Source organism: Schistocerca serialis, chromosome 5 (genome assembly GCF_023864345.2).
Source record: "Schistocerca serialis cubense isolate TAMUIC-IGC-003099 chromosome 5, iqSchSeri2.2, whole genome shotgun sequence".
Classification (NCBI taxonomy): Eukaryota; Metazoa; Arthropoda; class Insecta; order Orthoptera; family Acrididae; genus Schistocerca; species Schistocerca serialis.
In genome coordinates, this window is record NC_064642.1 from 586604832 (window position 1) to 586619783 (window position 14952).

General features: G+C 42.2%; 1 protein-coding gene across 1 annotated transcript in view; it reads left to right on the forward strand.

Moving 5' to 3' along the window:
- Positions 1-14952, forward strand: part of LOC126482124 (atrophin-1-like) — a 412049-nt gene that overhangs the window by 149385 nt on the left and 247712 nt on the right. The gene's annotated exons all lie outside the window — the stretch shown is intronic.

Here is a 14952-nt window from a genome sequence, read left to right on the forward strand (position 1 = left end):
AGAGGTAACAGTCGAATGAGGAACGCTGCCCGTAATATTACGGGCGTGGCTGAGCTCACTAAAAAGTAATATTACTAGCATGCCATTCTTTCCAGTTTTGTAAAAAAAAAGCAAATAAAAACGCAGTATTATGGGCATGGCATTCTATGCAGCAGACTATGTGAAGTAATTCTGCTACCTTGGAAGCAAAATAGCGCATAATTGGCGAAGCAACGACAAGATGAGAAGCAGAATAACAGAGCTGAAGAGCATATTCCTCGCTAATAAAATGATCTATTTTAAAAAAATAGTCCTTAATTTAGGGAATATGTTTCTGAGAATATACCTTTAGCGCACAACACTGTATTTACGTGAATCATGGAATATATTGAAAAACGGAAAAGGAGGTCTTTGTTTGTTTTCATCAGTCTTCTGACTGGTTTGATGCGGTTCGCAACGAATTCCTCTTCTGTGCTAACCTCTTCGTCTCAGAGTAGCACTTGCAACCTACGTCCTCAGTTATTTGCAGGATGTATTCCAATCTCTGTCTTCCTCTACCATTTTTACCCTCTAGAACCACGGAAGTTATTCCCTCTTGTTTTAAAAAGATTTCCTATCAACCTGTCCCTTCTTCCTGTCAGCGTTTCCCATGTTCCTTACTGCGTCGATTCTGCGTAGAACTTCCTCATTTCTTACCTTATCCGTCAACCTGATTTTCAACACTCTTCCTCCTAGATCCATCCATCATGGTTTATTTTGCTTTCAAGGTGCCAGAATTCTTTGGCTTCTTCTACCTCGTGATCCCCAACGCTGATGTTAAGTTTCCCGCTGTTCTCATTTCTTCTACGCCTCATTACTTTTGATTTTCTTCGATTTACTCTACAAATATATTCTGTACGTATTAGACTGTTCATTCCACTCAACAGATGCTGTAAATCTCCCTCGCTTTGCCGGCCGGTGTGGCAGAGCGGTTCTAGACGCTTCAGTCTGGAACCGCGCAACCGTTACGGCCGCAGGTTCGAATCCTGCCTCGGGCATGGATGTGTGTGATGTCCTTAGGTTAGTTAGGTTTAAGTAGTTCTAAGTTCTAGTGGACTGATGACCTCAGATGTTAAGTCCCATAGTGCTCAGAGCCATTTGAACCATTTTTTCCCCTCACTTTCACTAAGGATTTCAATGTCATCAGGGAATCTTATATCCTTTCACCTTGTATTTTAAACCCTCTCTTGTACCTTTCTCATATTTTCCTCATTGCTTCTTCGAGGTAAATACTGAACAGTAGGGGTGAAAGACTATATCCCTGTTTTACACGCCTTTAAATGTGAGCACTTATTTCTTGGACGTCCACTCCCACTCTTAGTGTGCCCTCTTGATTTTTGTACTATTGTATATTACTCGTCTTTCTATACGCTAGGCTACCCCTGTTTTCTAAGACTTATGTATAACTTGCACCATTTTACATTCTCGAACGCTTTTTTCCAGATCGACAAATCCTATGAATGTGTCTTGATTTTTTTTCAATCTTGTTTCCATTATCGAGCGCTACGTCAGAATTGCCTCTCTGGTGTCTTTATCTTCCCGAAAGCTAAATGATCGTCATCTAATACATCCTCATTTTTTTCCATTCTTCTGTATAATATTGCCTGCAACTTCTTGAAGTTACCTTCAGTGTAAAGATATGAAATGACAAGTTCTCAGCCGGCCAGAGTGGCCGAGCGGTTCTAGGCGCTACAGTCTGGAACCGCGAGACCGCTATGGTCGCAGGTTAGAATCCTGCCTCGGGCATGGACGTGTGTGTTGTCCTTAGGTTGGTTAGGTTTAAGTAGTTCTAAGTTCTAGGGGACTGATGACCTCAGATGTTAAGTCCCATAGTGCTCAGAGCCTTACGAACCATTTTGACAAGTTCTCTGGAAATTCGGAAAGGAAAAGGTATGCAGAAAACAATGTTTGTGATGAAGGACAGAATTGTAGGAAATTTGCACGAAGATCACGAAATATCTTTTATGGTGCTCAAGGGAACCAGAGAATGCAATACATCCTACAATAAATTGAGGACTTTGCGTTGCGTGCTACAGTGGGATGAGGAGGTTGGCTTAGGAAAGAAAATCGTCAGATGACTGATGAGGCACAATAACAACGTTAAATAAAAATAAAAATGTATCCTGAATATTCGCTACGTGGGATAGTGTATACAGTTCAGCGAAAAAGTTGGTGAAACGCACTACGCTGTAGCGAACGGAAGCTCGATGGTGGTCTTAAATAAAACCGAAATGCTGAAGGCGTTTATTTAAGCAAAATTAATTGAACATCAGTTTTAAATTAAAATGCATACACAATGTATTTACGCTGAAGTAACTGACGTAAATTAAAATTATCTATAAACGGTAGTCAGTTCGTCACCGAGCTAGGACAGTCTGTACGGTGGAGGCTGCAACTAGCTTCAAAAGATATTTCCTAAGCTGCGTAATTGAGGGATACACACATCTAAGTATGCCAGTAAGATAGTCGTACAGACGTATTTAAATAGCAACGCTATTAATTAAAGCTTAAGTCCGAAGGGCAGTTTTAAAGCTCGTTATACAGAAAGAGTACACCCATCTAATCTCAAAACAAACGTTCCATAAATTCTGCATTTACGCGGAAGACATAGATTGTTAACAAAATACAGTCTGCCTACTCATATAAGAGCTGATAACTTGTCTACGAATCGAATGTTTGCGAAAGTTCACTTATTTTGAAGATGCCAAGGGATGTCGTTTCTGAAGAACATTTGTCTGTGCAAACCACCGACCTAAATTAGACTTAGTGTTCGAAACGAGTATTATTATTATTTCCTTCACTTTCTCAGACGTTAAGTCCGGTTAAAAATGGAGTGACGCGGACCTTGATCAAGCGTCACTTCCTTTTAACTGTACGGTATGTGTTATATTGCACTTAGGAACTTTCGGGTAATTGAACATGTATCAATAATTACGGATTTCTGTAGTTGTATATATATGTTTGGATGTAGCTGTATTGCATTGATGTACTGGTGGATATTGTGTGGTATGACTCCTGTAGTTGATAGTATAATTGGTATGATGTCAACTTTATCCTGATGCCACATGTCTTGGACTTCCTCAGCCAGTTGGATGTATTTTTCAATTTTTTCTCCTGTTTTCTTTTGTATATTTGTTGTATTGGGATGGATATTTCGATTAGTTGTGTTAATTTCTTCTTTTTATTGGTGAGTATGATGTCAGGTTTGTTATGTGGCGTTGTTTTATCTGTTATAATGGTTCTGTTCCAGTATAATTTGTATTCATCATTCTCCAGTACATTTTGTGGTGTATACTTGTATGTAGGAACGTGTTGTTTTAAAAGTTTATGTTGTAAGGCAAGCTGTTGATGTATTATTTTTGCGACATTATTATTATTATTATTATTATTATTATTACGATTATTATTATTAGTTTGAAGTTTTTTATCTCAGTACAGCCCTATTATTAATTGTAGATACATGTCCTTTAATATCTTTATGTTAACATCTTAACTCTAGGGAACGAATCATGAAAGCAGATCATCGAGGAAGTGGAAGACTAGCCTGTTCTCTTAAAATTTAAAACTCTCATATTTCGTCTGTGCAGAGACTTCGCATCGCCATATAAGATATGGGATTAGACATGCGTCATTTTAATATTACATATATAAATTACTGGTTGGCAGGAGTAAATCAGTTCTGTACTTACAAGACGACTGATGATAAATTTGTTTAAAAATCAAGAATATAAGAAAATATTTGTTTCATATTAATCATCATCCAACAAAATTTCAGCACAAAATTATAGACAAGAAGGAAAACTGCAGAAACTGCCTACACTAGGCTAGTCATTCCTATTTAATTGGTGTACAGTATTCTTACAAGATAGGATTGACGGAGGATATCGAAAAAGTTCAAAGAGAAGATCTTTCTGTATTATCGCGAAGTAGGGAAGAGCGAGTTTCGCAATTACGATACGCGAGTTGTGCCGACAATTATTCAAACAAAGCCATTCTTCGTTGCGGCGACATCTTTTCACGAAATTTCAATGTCCAACTTGCTCCACTCGAATGCAAAAATATTTTATTGCAGCCCACCAACATAAGCAGGAATGATCATCGTAATAAAATAAGAGAAATCAGAGCTCACAAGGAAAGATTTAAATGTTTGTATTTTCAGTGCGCTGTTAAGACAGTGGAACGATAGAGGGATAATGTGAAAGTGGTATGATGAACCCTCCTAAAGGAAACGTCAGGCAAATTTGGCAGCTGTACAAGGTGATCGGGAGACTTTAACATGCTTCATCCAAAACCGTTTCAATGACGGTCGGATAGTGACAGAGAACAATCGATGATGTAATCGCTGCAGTCACGACGGACGCCTACTGCTGTGGCAACACTGCAGACAGACTAGTGATGCGGGTTGCCGATGCCGCTGCGAAATCTGGTCGACGCAAAAGTGTTTACAAGCATGTGCCACAGTTGACAACAAACACCTGGGTGCCGCCAACGTCCATCAGAGGGCATCAACCAGCAGCGCAAACGCGACGATCAACGAACTATTTCCTGGTGATCACATGTGTGGAAATAGTCCCGGAAATATCCTTCCGGTCGGGTCTAGATAAGCCAGTGCCTTGCCATTCAGCAGTCAGTTCTCGACTCACCAAGTGCAGAGGATATCAGCCGGTCCATTAGTGTGCCACCTCGACCATCTTCTCTTCCGCAACGATTGTGATACATCGCTTCCGTCGTGTTAGGCTATCTGCCAGCTGCTAATAGCCAACTTCGACGTGGATCAGTTGTATGGGTACAGAGTCGAAAGGAACTCTGATTACGGAAATTAGTTGTTATACGCTTGATCCGCAAAAGGGATCTTTATCACTCTTATTTTTTATTTAGAAGAGTGTGTTACTGCTAGTGGTTTATTGTAGTTTCCTTAATAAAAAGAAGTTCGCAAAACGAGTTGGTTCTTGTTCTGTAGATTTAGCATTTGAAAAGTCGCCAAATACATCGGTTCATTGTAACGAGAACTGTATTTCTTGCAACTTGCCTATAGATTAGGAGAGTGCCCCAAACAGGGAGTCAAACCTAAGTAATGTTCTTCTTGATTGAGATGTCGTGACACGACTCACAATTTGCACTCACAGCTTCAATTCTACGCACCTTTCTCCTACATTCCAAGCTTCACGTAAGCTGTCCCAAGAGTAATGGTTCAGAAATATATAAGAGAGCTTCTAAGATTTTGGGATGTAGGAGAGACCTACAGCAGAGAGACTGATGCTTCGTGGTGAGTAAGTGATATTCTGTAGCGTTTTATGATTCACATTGCCTAAAAAGCAGTAAAGCACTTGGAAGACATGGTCGGATTTCAATAAAATTTCGTACATGTTCACACCATCGGCAGGTATGTAAATGATTAAAGCTACAATTCTCTGTGAGAGGAAGATAAAAAAAAATGGTTCAAATGACTCTGAGCACTATGGGACTTAAGATCTGAGGTCATCAGTCCCCTAGAACCTAGAACTACTTAAACCTAACTAACCTAAGGACATCACACTCAACCATGCCCGAGGCAGGATTCGAACCAGCGACCGTAGCAGTGGCTCGGTTCCGGACTGAAGCGCCTAGAACCGCTCGGCCACACGGGCCGGCGAGGAAGATCACCTGAGCGCATTAGTGTCACCCAGGTTAAGTGTTGTTAGCGGGCTTGATACGTTGTAAGGCTTGTAAACAGCGTCACACGTTGAGTGATAAGTGTAAAAGCCACAGAGATGCTGTGTGATCGTCTGAGACAGCATTTTCAGAATATTACGGAATCTGGAAGAAGCCCCATTTTTTGTCTCTATTTGACCGACTGGTCGAATCGTCCACTATCTAGATTTGAGGGGCATTCAGATACCACTGTGGTCCAATGTTTGCCTACATGGTAACTTGAAGCCAGGCAGATTAGTGGTCAAGGTTCCAGTAGACGAGCGGATCGACGTATTGCGCATCCAGAACATCTAAAGCCGTTCAAACTTGTCATCCGAGAACAAATAATGGATCCCTGCAACATCCTGTATCATTCCCGCACCGTTGTCGACGACTAACAGCAGTTGGACTGGATAACTATGGTCCCATACGTTGGCTACCGCTAGCACCATAACACAAACGGCTGCATTTGGATGGGAGCCGTCACCAGGAAGCATGAATGCCGTCGCAGTGTCCTCATTGATGAATCGTGGTTCTGCCTTACTCCCAGGTGACCATCGTCAGCTATTACGGCGCCGACATGCGGAGAGGTCCCTTTCTTGCAATGTTTAGGAGAGGCGCAGTTGTATTATTCCTGGAAACATGGCATCGGGTAACGAATACAATGCTTACACGATCTTCACTGCGTTTAATCCACTCTTACACTATTTGTTGTATTATGTACACGTTGTATAATGTATAGCTACTTCAGTAGCACGATTTATAGATACGCGCTCCTGCCCACGCCCCTCTGTGCGCACTACTGTGCATACCGGCATCGTGGGTTGAGTCAGCTTAGGAGGGGGAGAGCGCGCCGCACATCGTGAGGTATGTCTACCAGAACAGCCAGACCAGTGAGGCAGCTAATGTTATTGCACGTACAGTAGCTGAATTACCAGCACTCATCATAACAAAACTACAGATATGCTTGTGCAGCCATGGGTAACAGCTAATTCGAAATAATCTCCATTGCTTCTCTGTTGAGAGTCATTGCCCTATCGATGGAAAGACGTTGAAGCTTCCTCTTCGCAAGATGGAGATAATGTTCCAAGAATGACTGCAAGCAATCACAGCCTGTCATATAATCACCATTACTGCAGTGTTGAGGAATATTATTTGCTTCTGCAAATTGAAACGCGAGTTCTTACAAATCTTCTCCAGTAGCAAGAAATTCAGAAGCCTATGGTGTCTTCTCAACATATAATACAAGTTTTCCTTGTTTTCTGCTCCAAGGCAACCTAATAAACAAAACACAATATTTATTATTAGACAAGGTGTTTTTTAATCGACATTAATTATAAATAATAATTATTATTTACTATAAGTTATTATTATTACTATTATTATTATCATTAGTTGTCACTGTTTATTTTCTCATGTATTTTTGTTTATTTATTTGTGCACAATTTTAAACCCAAAATAAATTGTATTTTTGAAGTTCTTACTTTGAGGGCCCATTCCTGTCACGGCTGCGTCCTCTAGTGTAACTTTTTATACGACGTGTCACGATGTCATTTTTCAACAGAACAGTGCTCGTTCACGTATAGGGCGTGTCTCTATCTACTGTCTGCGTGATGTTGAGATACTCGAGTGGCCGAGAAGACCGCTCTATGTCTCCGCGAAGAACATTGTGGTACCAGCTCGGACGTCGTCTTCGTCTCAGTTGCCGATATCCAGGATATAAACGACCAGTTACAACAATTGGACCAGTTTGCCTTGCGAGAGGATACGACAGCTTTGTGATAATCTTTCCAATCACTGCATCCATCCAAGCCAGACGGGGGGCAACGTCACACTGACATGTGAGCTCATCCTCCCAGGCACTTTCTAAATTTAACTTACTTGTGTAATTGCTGAAATATCATTACATATCCTCTCAATCCGTGAAGTTTCATTTTGTTTCTCCCTCCCTTTCTCGGTGCTTTACGTCTCAGGACCCGTATTTTTGTTATTTTAGCTGTATCTATGATGTTCTGAGGGTTACGTCATAATTCTCGAAAGCATTTCGTCCCAGGATTTACTAAATTAGCTTGCGTTTAATGTAAACGCTTTAAGCACTTAGCAGACAGTTTATCAAAGTCGACAGGTATCTTTTTTAAGTATAAAACGCTCCATAATTATTGCAAACAGATATTCACTGCTGGGTAAATGCGACGTTCGTATAAATAAGCAGCTGTGTCTTCCATACAATTTCTAAAGTAACTTTCAGTACGACTTAAATATCAACCTGTAAGCTTACGCCTCCGTGGAGTCAGAACTTCCGCGCACTTTAATTGGACGGATATTTTAATGTATTTTCTAGTGACTGGCACCCCCTTTTAGTTCCACGTTCAACCGGTGTCATTCCTGACTTCAACTGTATTATTAATTCTTTAACACGTGGAAACGGTATTAACAGATCTATTGGGAACTGTATATGTGTCCGCAGCTCGTGGTCGTGCGGTAGCGCTCTCGCTTCCCGCGCCCGGGTTCCCGGGTTCGATTCCCGGCAGGGTCAGGGATTTTCTCTGTCTCGTGATGACTGGGTGTTGTGTGCTGTCCTTAGGTTAGTTAGGTTTAAGTAGTTCTAAATTCTAGGGGACTGATGACCATAGATGTTAAGTCCCGTCCATAGTGCTCAGAGCCATTTGAACTGTATATGTATTTTCTGTTGCTGTGGCTATCGTTGTATGTCCTATGCTTTTCATTTTAACAAGATTACTACTCCATCACAAGTTCCACGGTCTTGTGAAAGTGCTCTGGCGAGGCTGTTTAGCGCCCAACAATTTTAATTCCATCCATTTATCGTTTTAACGCTGCACTCAATAATGAGATCAGTTTCTCGTCTTTATAATAAGAAAGTCAAAAGGAGAACGAAAAGGATCCTGTTGATGATCGTATTAATGATTTCTACGTTGTATCCTCTGCCTCGGCAAATGCGTGCTGGTTCCCCCTATTCCACCTCAACTACACTATGTCGGCGATTGCTGAGCAAACAAGTTCTCCACGTACGCGTAAAACCATTACTCTACCACGCAAACATAGGGGTTACACTCGTCTGGTGTGAGACGTTTCCTGGGGGGGTCCACCGGGGGCCGAACCGCACAATAACCCTGGGTTCGGTGTGGGCGGCGGAGGGGTGAAGTGGACTGCGGTAGCCGTCGTGGGGTTGCGGACCACTGCGGCTGCGGCGGGGACGGAGCCCCTCCGTCGTTTCTAGGTCCCCGGTTAACATAAGATAACGTTGTATCTGTCTATATACACCAGGGAATTTTTCAGTTTTCGTCTCTACACTGTACTTGAAGAATCTCTGTTTCCCTAGAACACAGCAAATCTCCACATAAAGGCACCGCATTTAATTTACATAGTGCACTGTTTTACTTATAAGCTGCAAACACTTTTGGTCCTGACACTTATTTTGAGCGCGCGTTTCATTATGTACAATTCAAAAAATGGCTCTGAGCACTATGGGACTTAACTGCTGTGGTCATCAGTCCCCTAGAACTTAGAACTACTTTAACTAACCTAAGGACATCACACACATCCATGCCCGAGGCAGGATTCGAACCTGCGACCGTAGCGGTCACGCGATTCCAGACTGTAGCGCCTAGAACCGCACGGCCACTCCAGCCGGTACAATTTGTGTTGGTGTTACGTGATACTGCCAACTGTAGAATGTATTATGTGATGTCCATGATGAAAATGTACTTGTGTGTGTGTGTGTGTGTGTGTGTGTGTGTGTGTGTGTGTGTCTGTCAACTACTTCATGTTTTTGGCTAGGTCTAGCAGTGAGTCACTATTTACATTTACGTAATTGATTCGCTGCTTGCTCTCTGACATGCTGTTTTGAATATAGTAAGTCTCTTGCGTCTGGATAAGGTACTTGTTGTGGTTATTTATTCTGGTAGTTTCCGTATCTTGCTCTATATTTGCGACGCGATAGATGTGATGTTTTTTATGTCACACTTCCGACATCTGATATGTTCTTCACATCTTTGTAATTGTTTGTTTCTCATCAAAAATCTTGGTAACTATATTCCAAAAAGCTTTTCTGCGATAATTTAAAGCAATAATAAATTGCGCAACACAGTTTGTTCCCATTGACGTACCGTACCACACCGAACGACAATTGCGCAACTTGGGAAAAGTCATTCCGCCAAACGGACAGGTCGCATAAAATACCTGGGCTATTTCCGTCTATATCGAGACGATGAGACGAAATGATAGGATCTGAACATATATAGGACGTAGCTTGCTGCCCTTACTCCCAACATCTGTTCGAAATTGCATTCCATTCGACGGAGTTTCGCTAATTTGTTTATTCAGCCCATAAATTACTGCCAAACGCGTAGGTTCATTTATAGTCCCATAAATCACGCCATCTCATTAAACAAACATTTGCGTGCCGGCGTAACGGCGGGCCACGTGTTTCAGATTGCGGTTCATGATGTAAATTCCAGAACGGGGAATTCGCGGCCGGCGCTTGTCTCCGGCCATCCTCTCTGTCTAAATGCGCTCCTGTCGGGCACGTCTAATTTACAGTTCTACTAGATTTCCGAATTCTGTGCAACCATTTTCGGTTGCTAGAGATCAGATTAGGTGCATCTATGACATTCTTTTTACACGAGAAATCATGAGCACGGTAATGGCGACGTGCAACAAACGTAAAATTTGCTTCAAGTGTACTACGTGCTTGGATTTGCAGCTTATTAGCAATTCACTGCAGTCGCACAAAACCGATAACAGTAACGCCATCTTACGTACCGTACACAGTGTGATTTAGCTGCTCCTGTCGATGTCGTTTTATGCAACATGCAATTTTGTGACTCGTCATCAAAAACCACGCAAGCGATTTTCATATTCTCTTGTTCGCTACTCGTAAGCTGTTAGTCGTATGGGCCGTTTTGTAGGAAATTTAATATAATTAAATTTTTACTGGGATACGTTTTCGCAGGGGGCACGGTTTTCGTGTCATGGAGCCACAATTATCTGCATTGTGCTAATCATCTGCAAATCCGAGCGAGTAGTAAATTTGAAGCAACTTTTACATTTGTTGCATGTCGCCTTCAGCTTGCTGATGATTTCACATATAAAATGAAGGTCGTCGCTGCACCCAATCTGATCTCTGGCAACGGAGATCTAGGAAACCTAGTAGTGTTTGAAGGCTATTCTGTTTGTTACGATTATTTTTTGACTCTCTTTGTGATATCTTCCGTATCTTTACTCTTAATGTCTTTTGTAAGTTACGCTTGTGGTTATGACTTAGTATTTTGTTTGCCAGACCTTGTGAAGATGGGCTGCAGCAATATAAAAATTTTTTGAGCAACGAGTCACCAGTTCGTTTCTAGCTACGTGCGTGACTTTGCGTCACATCTTAACCTCCTTAGCTCGATTGAGGCAGTTTCTGAAAAACTTAAATTCTGTAGCTTAATCTTATATCTTCTAACCTATTACTTACTATCGCTTATCATTGTTTCAGGTAAGCCATCGAGGGTGATTAACATTACCTCCAGCCTCGCCATCGCTCAATGATAGAATTTAGCAACAACTCAGCAACAGCGATTCAAGGTAAGATATTGTCTGTCTACGAGGACAACCCAATAGGGCAAAGCAAAGTGTTTCGTCTCGATGGCCTCAAAGCAGCGTGCCTTGAGCACACTGTTCACTCTGTCATCATGTCTCTAAGCAGTAATACAAGCTCAGACCTTACGACCATTGTTACGTAACAAAAGAAGGGTTGTCTGCAGGTGAAACTGGCTGACAAATTAGCGTACAGTGCAACGAAGACATTCGTCGTTCGAAGAATCACTGAAGATGTGCCTCATTGTATACAACACTAATTGATAACCTCTACCTGGAAATTAATTTCATAGGCGTCCCGAGGAGAACGCAAAGGAAATGCTAGTTGCCTTCTGGAGACAGCTGAGAGTGCCGTGTTGACCAATACTTGCTGAACCGCTCCCCAAAATCAGTTTGGTCTCTTAGCGTCCAGCACATCGTGTGCTGTCGGTGCGAGAACGGCGTTAATAAATTGCAGAATGACAGCTTAACCTGTTGTTAATTAAAACTATTATAAAAGCCAAGAAGCAAAATTTAAATAATAGTGAGCCACAACAATTAAACAGTTGACAATGAGTGGCTTCTTTTATTTATTTGAAAGAACGGTCCTTCATCGTATTCACAGTCAGCCAATACTTAGGATCGATCGTAACCACTCACTAAATGTTGCGTACACTGGGTACTAGGACGATCTGCAAAATATCTCACGAGACAGACGGAAAAAAGTGAGTAACCTGTTCAGTATTTCAGAATTAATCGCCGTAACCGTTAATACTTTTTTTGAGCTCTGAAGAAAGACATTCGTGGACATAGATTTGCTTCGGGTGAAGAGGTACACACGTGGGTACAACCATTGTCTCATAAGCAACCACAAAAATTTTTCCGTAAAATCACTGACCGTCTTGTCTCACAGTAGGACCGAGTAACAGTCATGGCAATTAATTTTGCAATGATAAACAGTTTGCTCACTTTTTCCATCTGTCTTGTTTCCATTTACCACCCCTTGTAAAATAGTTCATACCTTAATGACAAACTACAGGCTCGAAGTTTTCAAAAAAGGTTGCACGCTGGTGAACGACCAAATAATACTTCATAAAATGATTAACAAATGCAGGAGAACAGGGCTTTAAACAACAGTCTCGTAGCTCAGAGTTTAACTGACACATAGATGGACGACAGCTTAAAACACCATTGCAACCTAACTTTAAAACGCGGAAGAAAACGTCATATATCACGTAACCTATCTTATATAATTAATAAGAACTGCAGGTGCTTGTTTACATTAAAGAGTAATATATAATTTCCTGGCCATCCCTGTGCATCTGTTTAGACAAGTTTAATGTAGGAAGCACCAGGTTAAATATTCGGTAAATAGACCAGTTCTTACAAATGGGCAATATCTCATTCACGCACGGCACCCGCAGCAGCTCCAAGTTCCATTAGCAGTAACCTGAGTGCTTATGCCTATTTAGTTCCGTCAGCTGCGATCCGACCTAGTTTACCTGCTCAAGCCAAAAAACAAGGCGCTTAGAGACGAGCACTCGGAAGATACTGGCAGTTCCCAGAGCACAATCTATGTGAAACAGAGACCACAGTTAGAAAGTTCACAGTGGAAAAAGTGAGAACGTACCACTTGTATTCTGTATTTCGTTGCGTATAGTGCGTGCATCCCTCCTGGGAATTGTAGTATTCTGAAACAGAGGCGCCAAGGTTTCATTGAGAAGCTTGGTTCCCAACATCCACAGCGCTGGGGGCTAATCCCAATTCCAGGCCAAATGAGAAACCGTCTGTCTGCTGCAGGTACCATCGTTAACAGTCAAGCCACTTCGCCGCCCCACTTTATACACAGTAGAGTAACACCCTGAGCCCGTAGTCAGTTTACTATCACTTCAGGTCCTTCCTCTTCATAGGTCCTCTGACGTATATCCTCACCCTCGGCAAAAGCAGGGCGCTACTGTACAAAGTCAAAGATAACACAGCTCGTGTCAAAGACAGTGCGTTGCGAAGAGAATTTCTTCCTCTCTTTTGAAAGGGATGCCGGAAGTACGTCACGGGCAATCAAATGAAAACGAGACCCATGGAATAAAATAAGTAAACAGTTTATTATTTGAAAACTAATCGCTATACCTGTTAGCACATTAATCTCACTGTGAGACAAGCCTGTCAAAGCCTCCATGGAAAATGTTTGCGGTTGCTTGCGGAACCATGATTGCACACAAGAGTGTAACTATTCGTCAGAAGTGAATCGAGAGCCAATAAGCCTTTCTTCAGGGCTCCAGGCGTATGGAAATCACATGGGGAAAGATCGTCGCTCTATGGAGTATGTGCACGGGTTTCCCAGCGAAAATTCTGAAGCGTAATGCAAACAATAGGCACGCCAGCTTCAGGTAAGTCATGATTACCTTTTTCTATGACTGCATGGGCTGGCCGTTCATGGACTTTTAGGATCACGGAGCCACATTTAACGCACAGCGGTACGTGGACACTTTGCCAAAACTGAAGCGCGCCACCAAGTCCAAACGCCCACAAATGATGACATACGGCTTAATTCCATTGCAGGATAATGCTCGACCACATGTTGCGAGGGTTGCTTTAACTACGCTGCAGAAGTTTCGTTGGGAAGCCCTTACGTGTCCTCCGTACAGCCCGATCTCTCTCCAACGCTATTCCACATTTTTGGGGCCGTCGATTTGCTTGCCTGGGTACAATGAAGGTTCCATAGGCAACCTAAAACGTTTCTCCATGATGCCACTGACCATCTTGTCTCACGTTGTAGTAAATGTATTAACAGTTACGGCGATTACTCTTGAGAAAATAAAAAGTTTAGTTTCTTTTTCTCCATCTCTCTCGTTTTCATTTGACTGCCCCTTATAGTTTGGAAAACGGCCGAAAGCGGTGGTACCGACTAAAACTGCTGGGAATGGCGGCGAACCATGCAGAGAAAGCATTTTGTATGCTATAGTTTGCCCGTTGCCGATCTGAAGCGAATGTGCAAAGAACTTTCCATGACAAGTTTCACAAGACACCCCCAGTTTACAACAACATAGTGGAGTGGTATAAGAAATTCGAGGAAAATCGATGTTCGTGCGAAGCAAAAAGTTCGGCCTGACTTGGTGTGTCAGAACAGAAAATGAACCGTGCGCCGGACGTGATCTTTCGAAAGTCCCACAAAGTACACCTGCCGAGCTAGCGCAGAATGGAATAACCCACAGCCAACAGCACAGAAAATCCTTCGTTAGCGAAGCTATACGGATTGCAGCTCCTACAGGTCGTGTAAGTCATGACGACAAATTGCGACATCTGCAGTTCGTCATTGATATGCAGAACGATCTTAAAAGTAACGATTTCGTAACCAAGTTAATCATCAGTGACGAAGCCATATTTCATCTTACAGGTTTGAAATGGTTCAAATGGCTCTGAGCACTATGGGACTCAACTGCTGAGGTCATTAGTCCCCTAGAACTTAGAACTAGTTAAACCTAACTAACCTAAGGACATCACAAACATCCATGCCCGAGACAGGATTCGAACCTGCGACCGTAGCGGTCTTGCGGTTCCAGACTGCAGCGTCTTTAATAACCGCACGGCCACTTTGGCCGGCCATCTTACAGGGAAGGTCAGCTGACACAACATACGTATATCGGGTCCAGGTAGTCCACATGGAGCTCCTGTACACGTCCATGATCC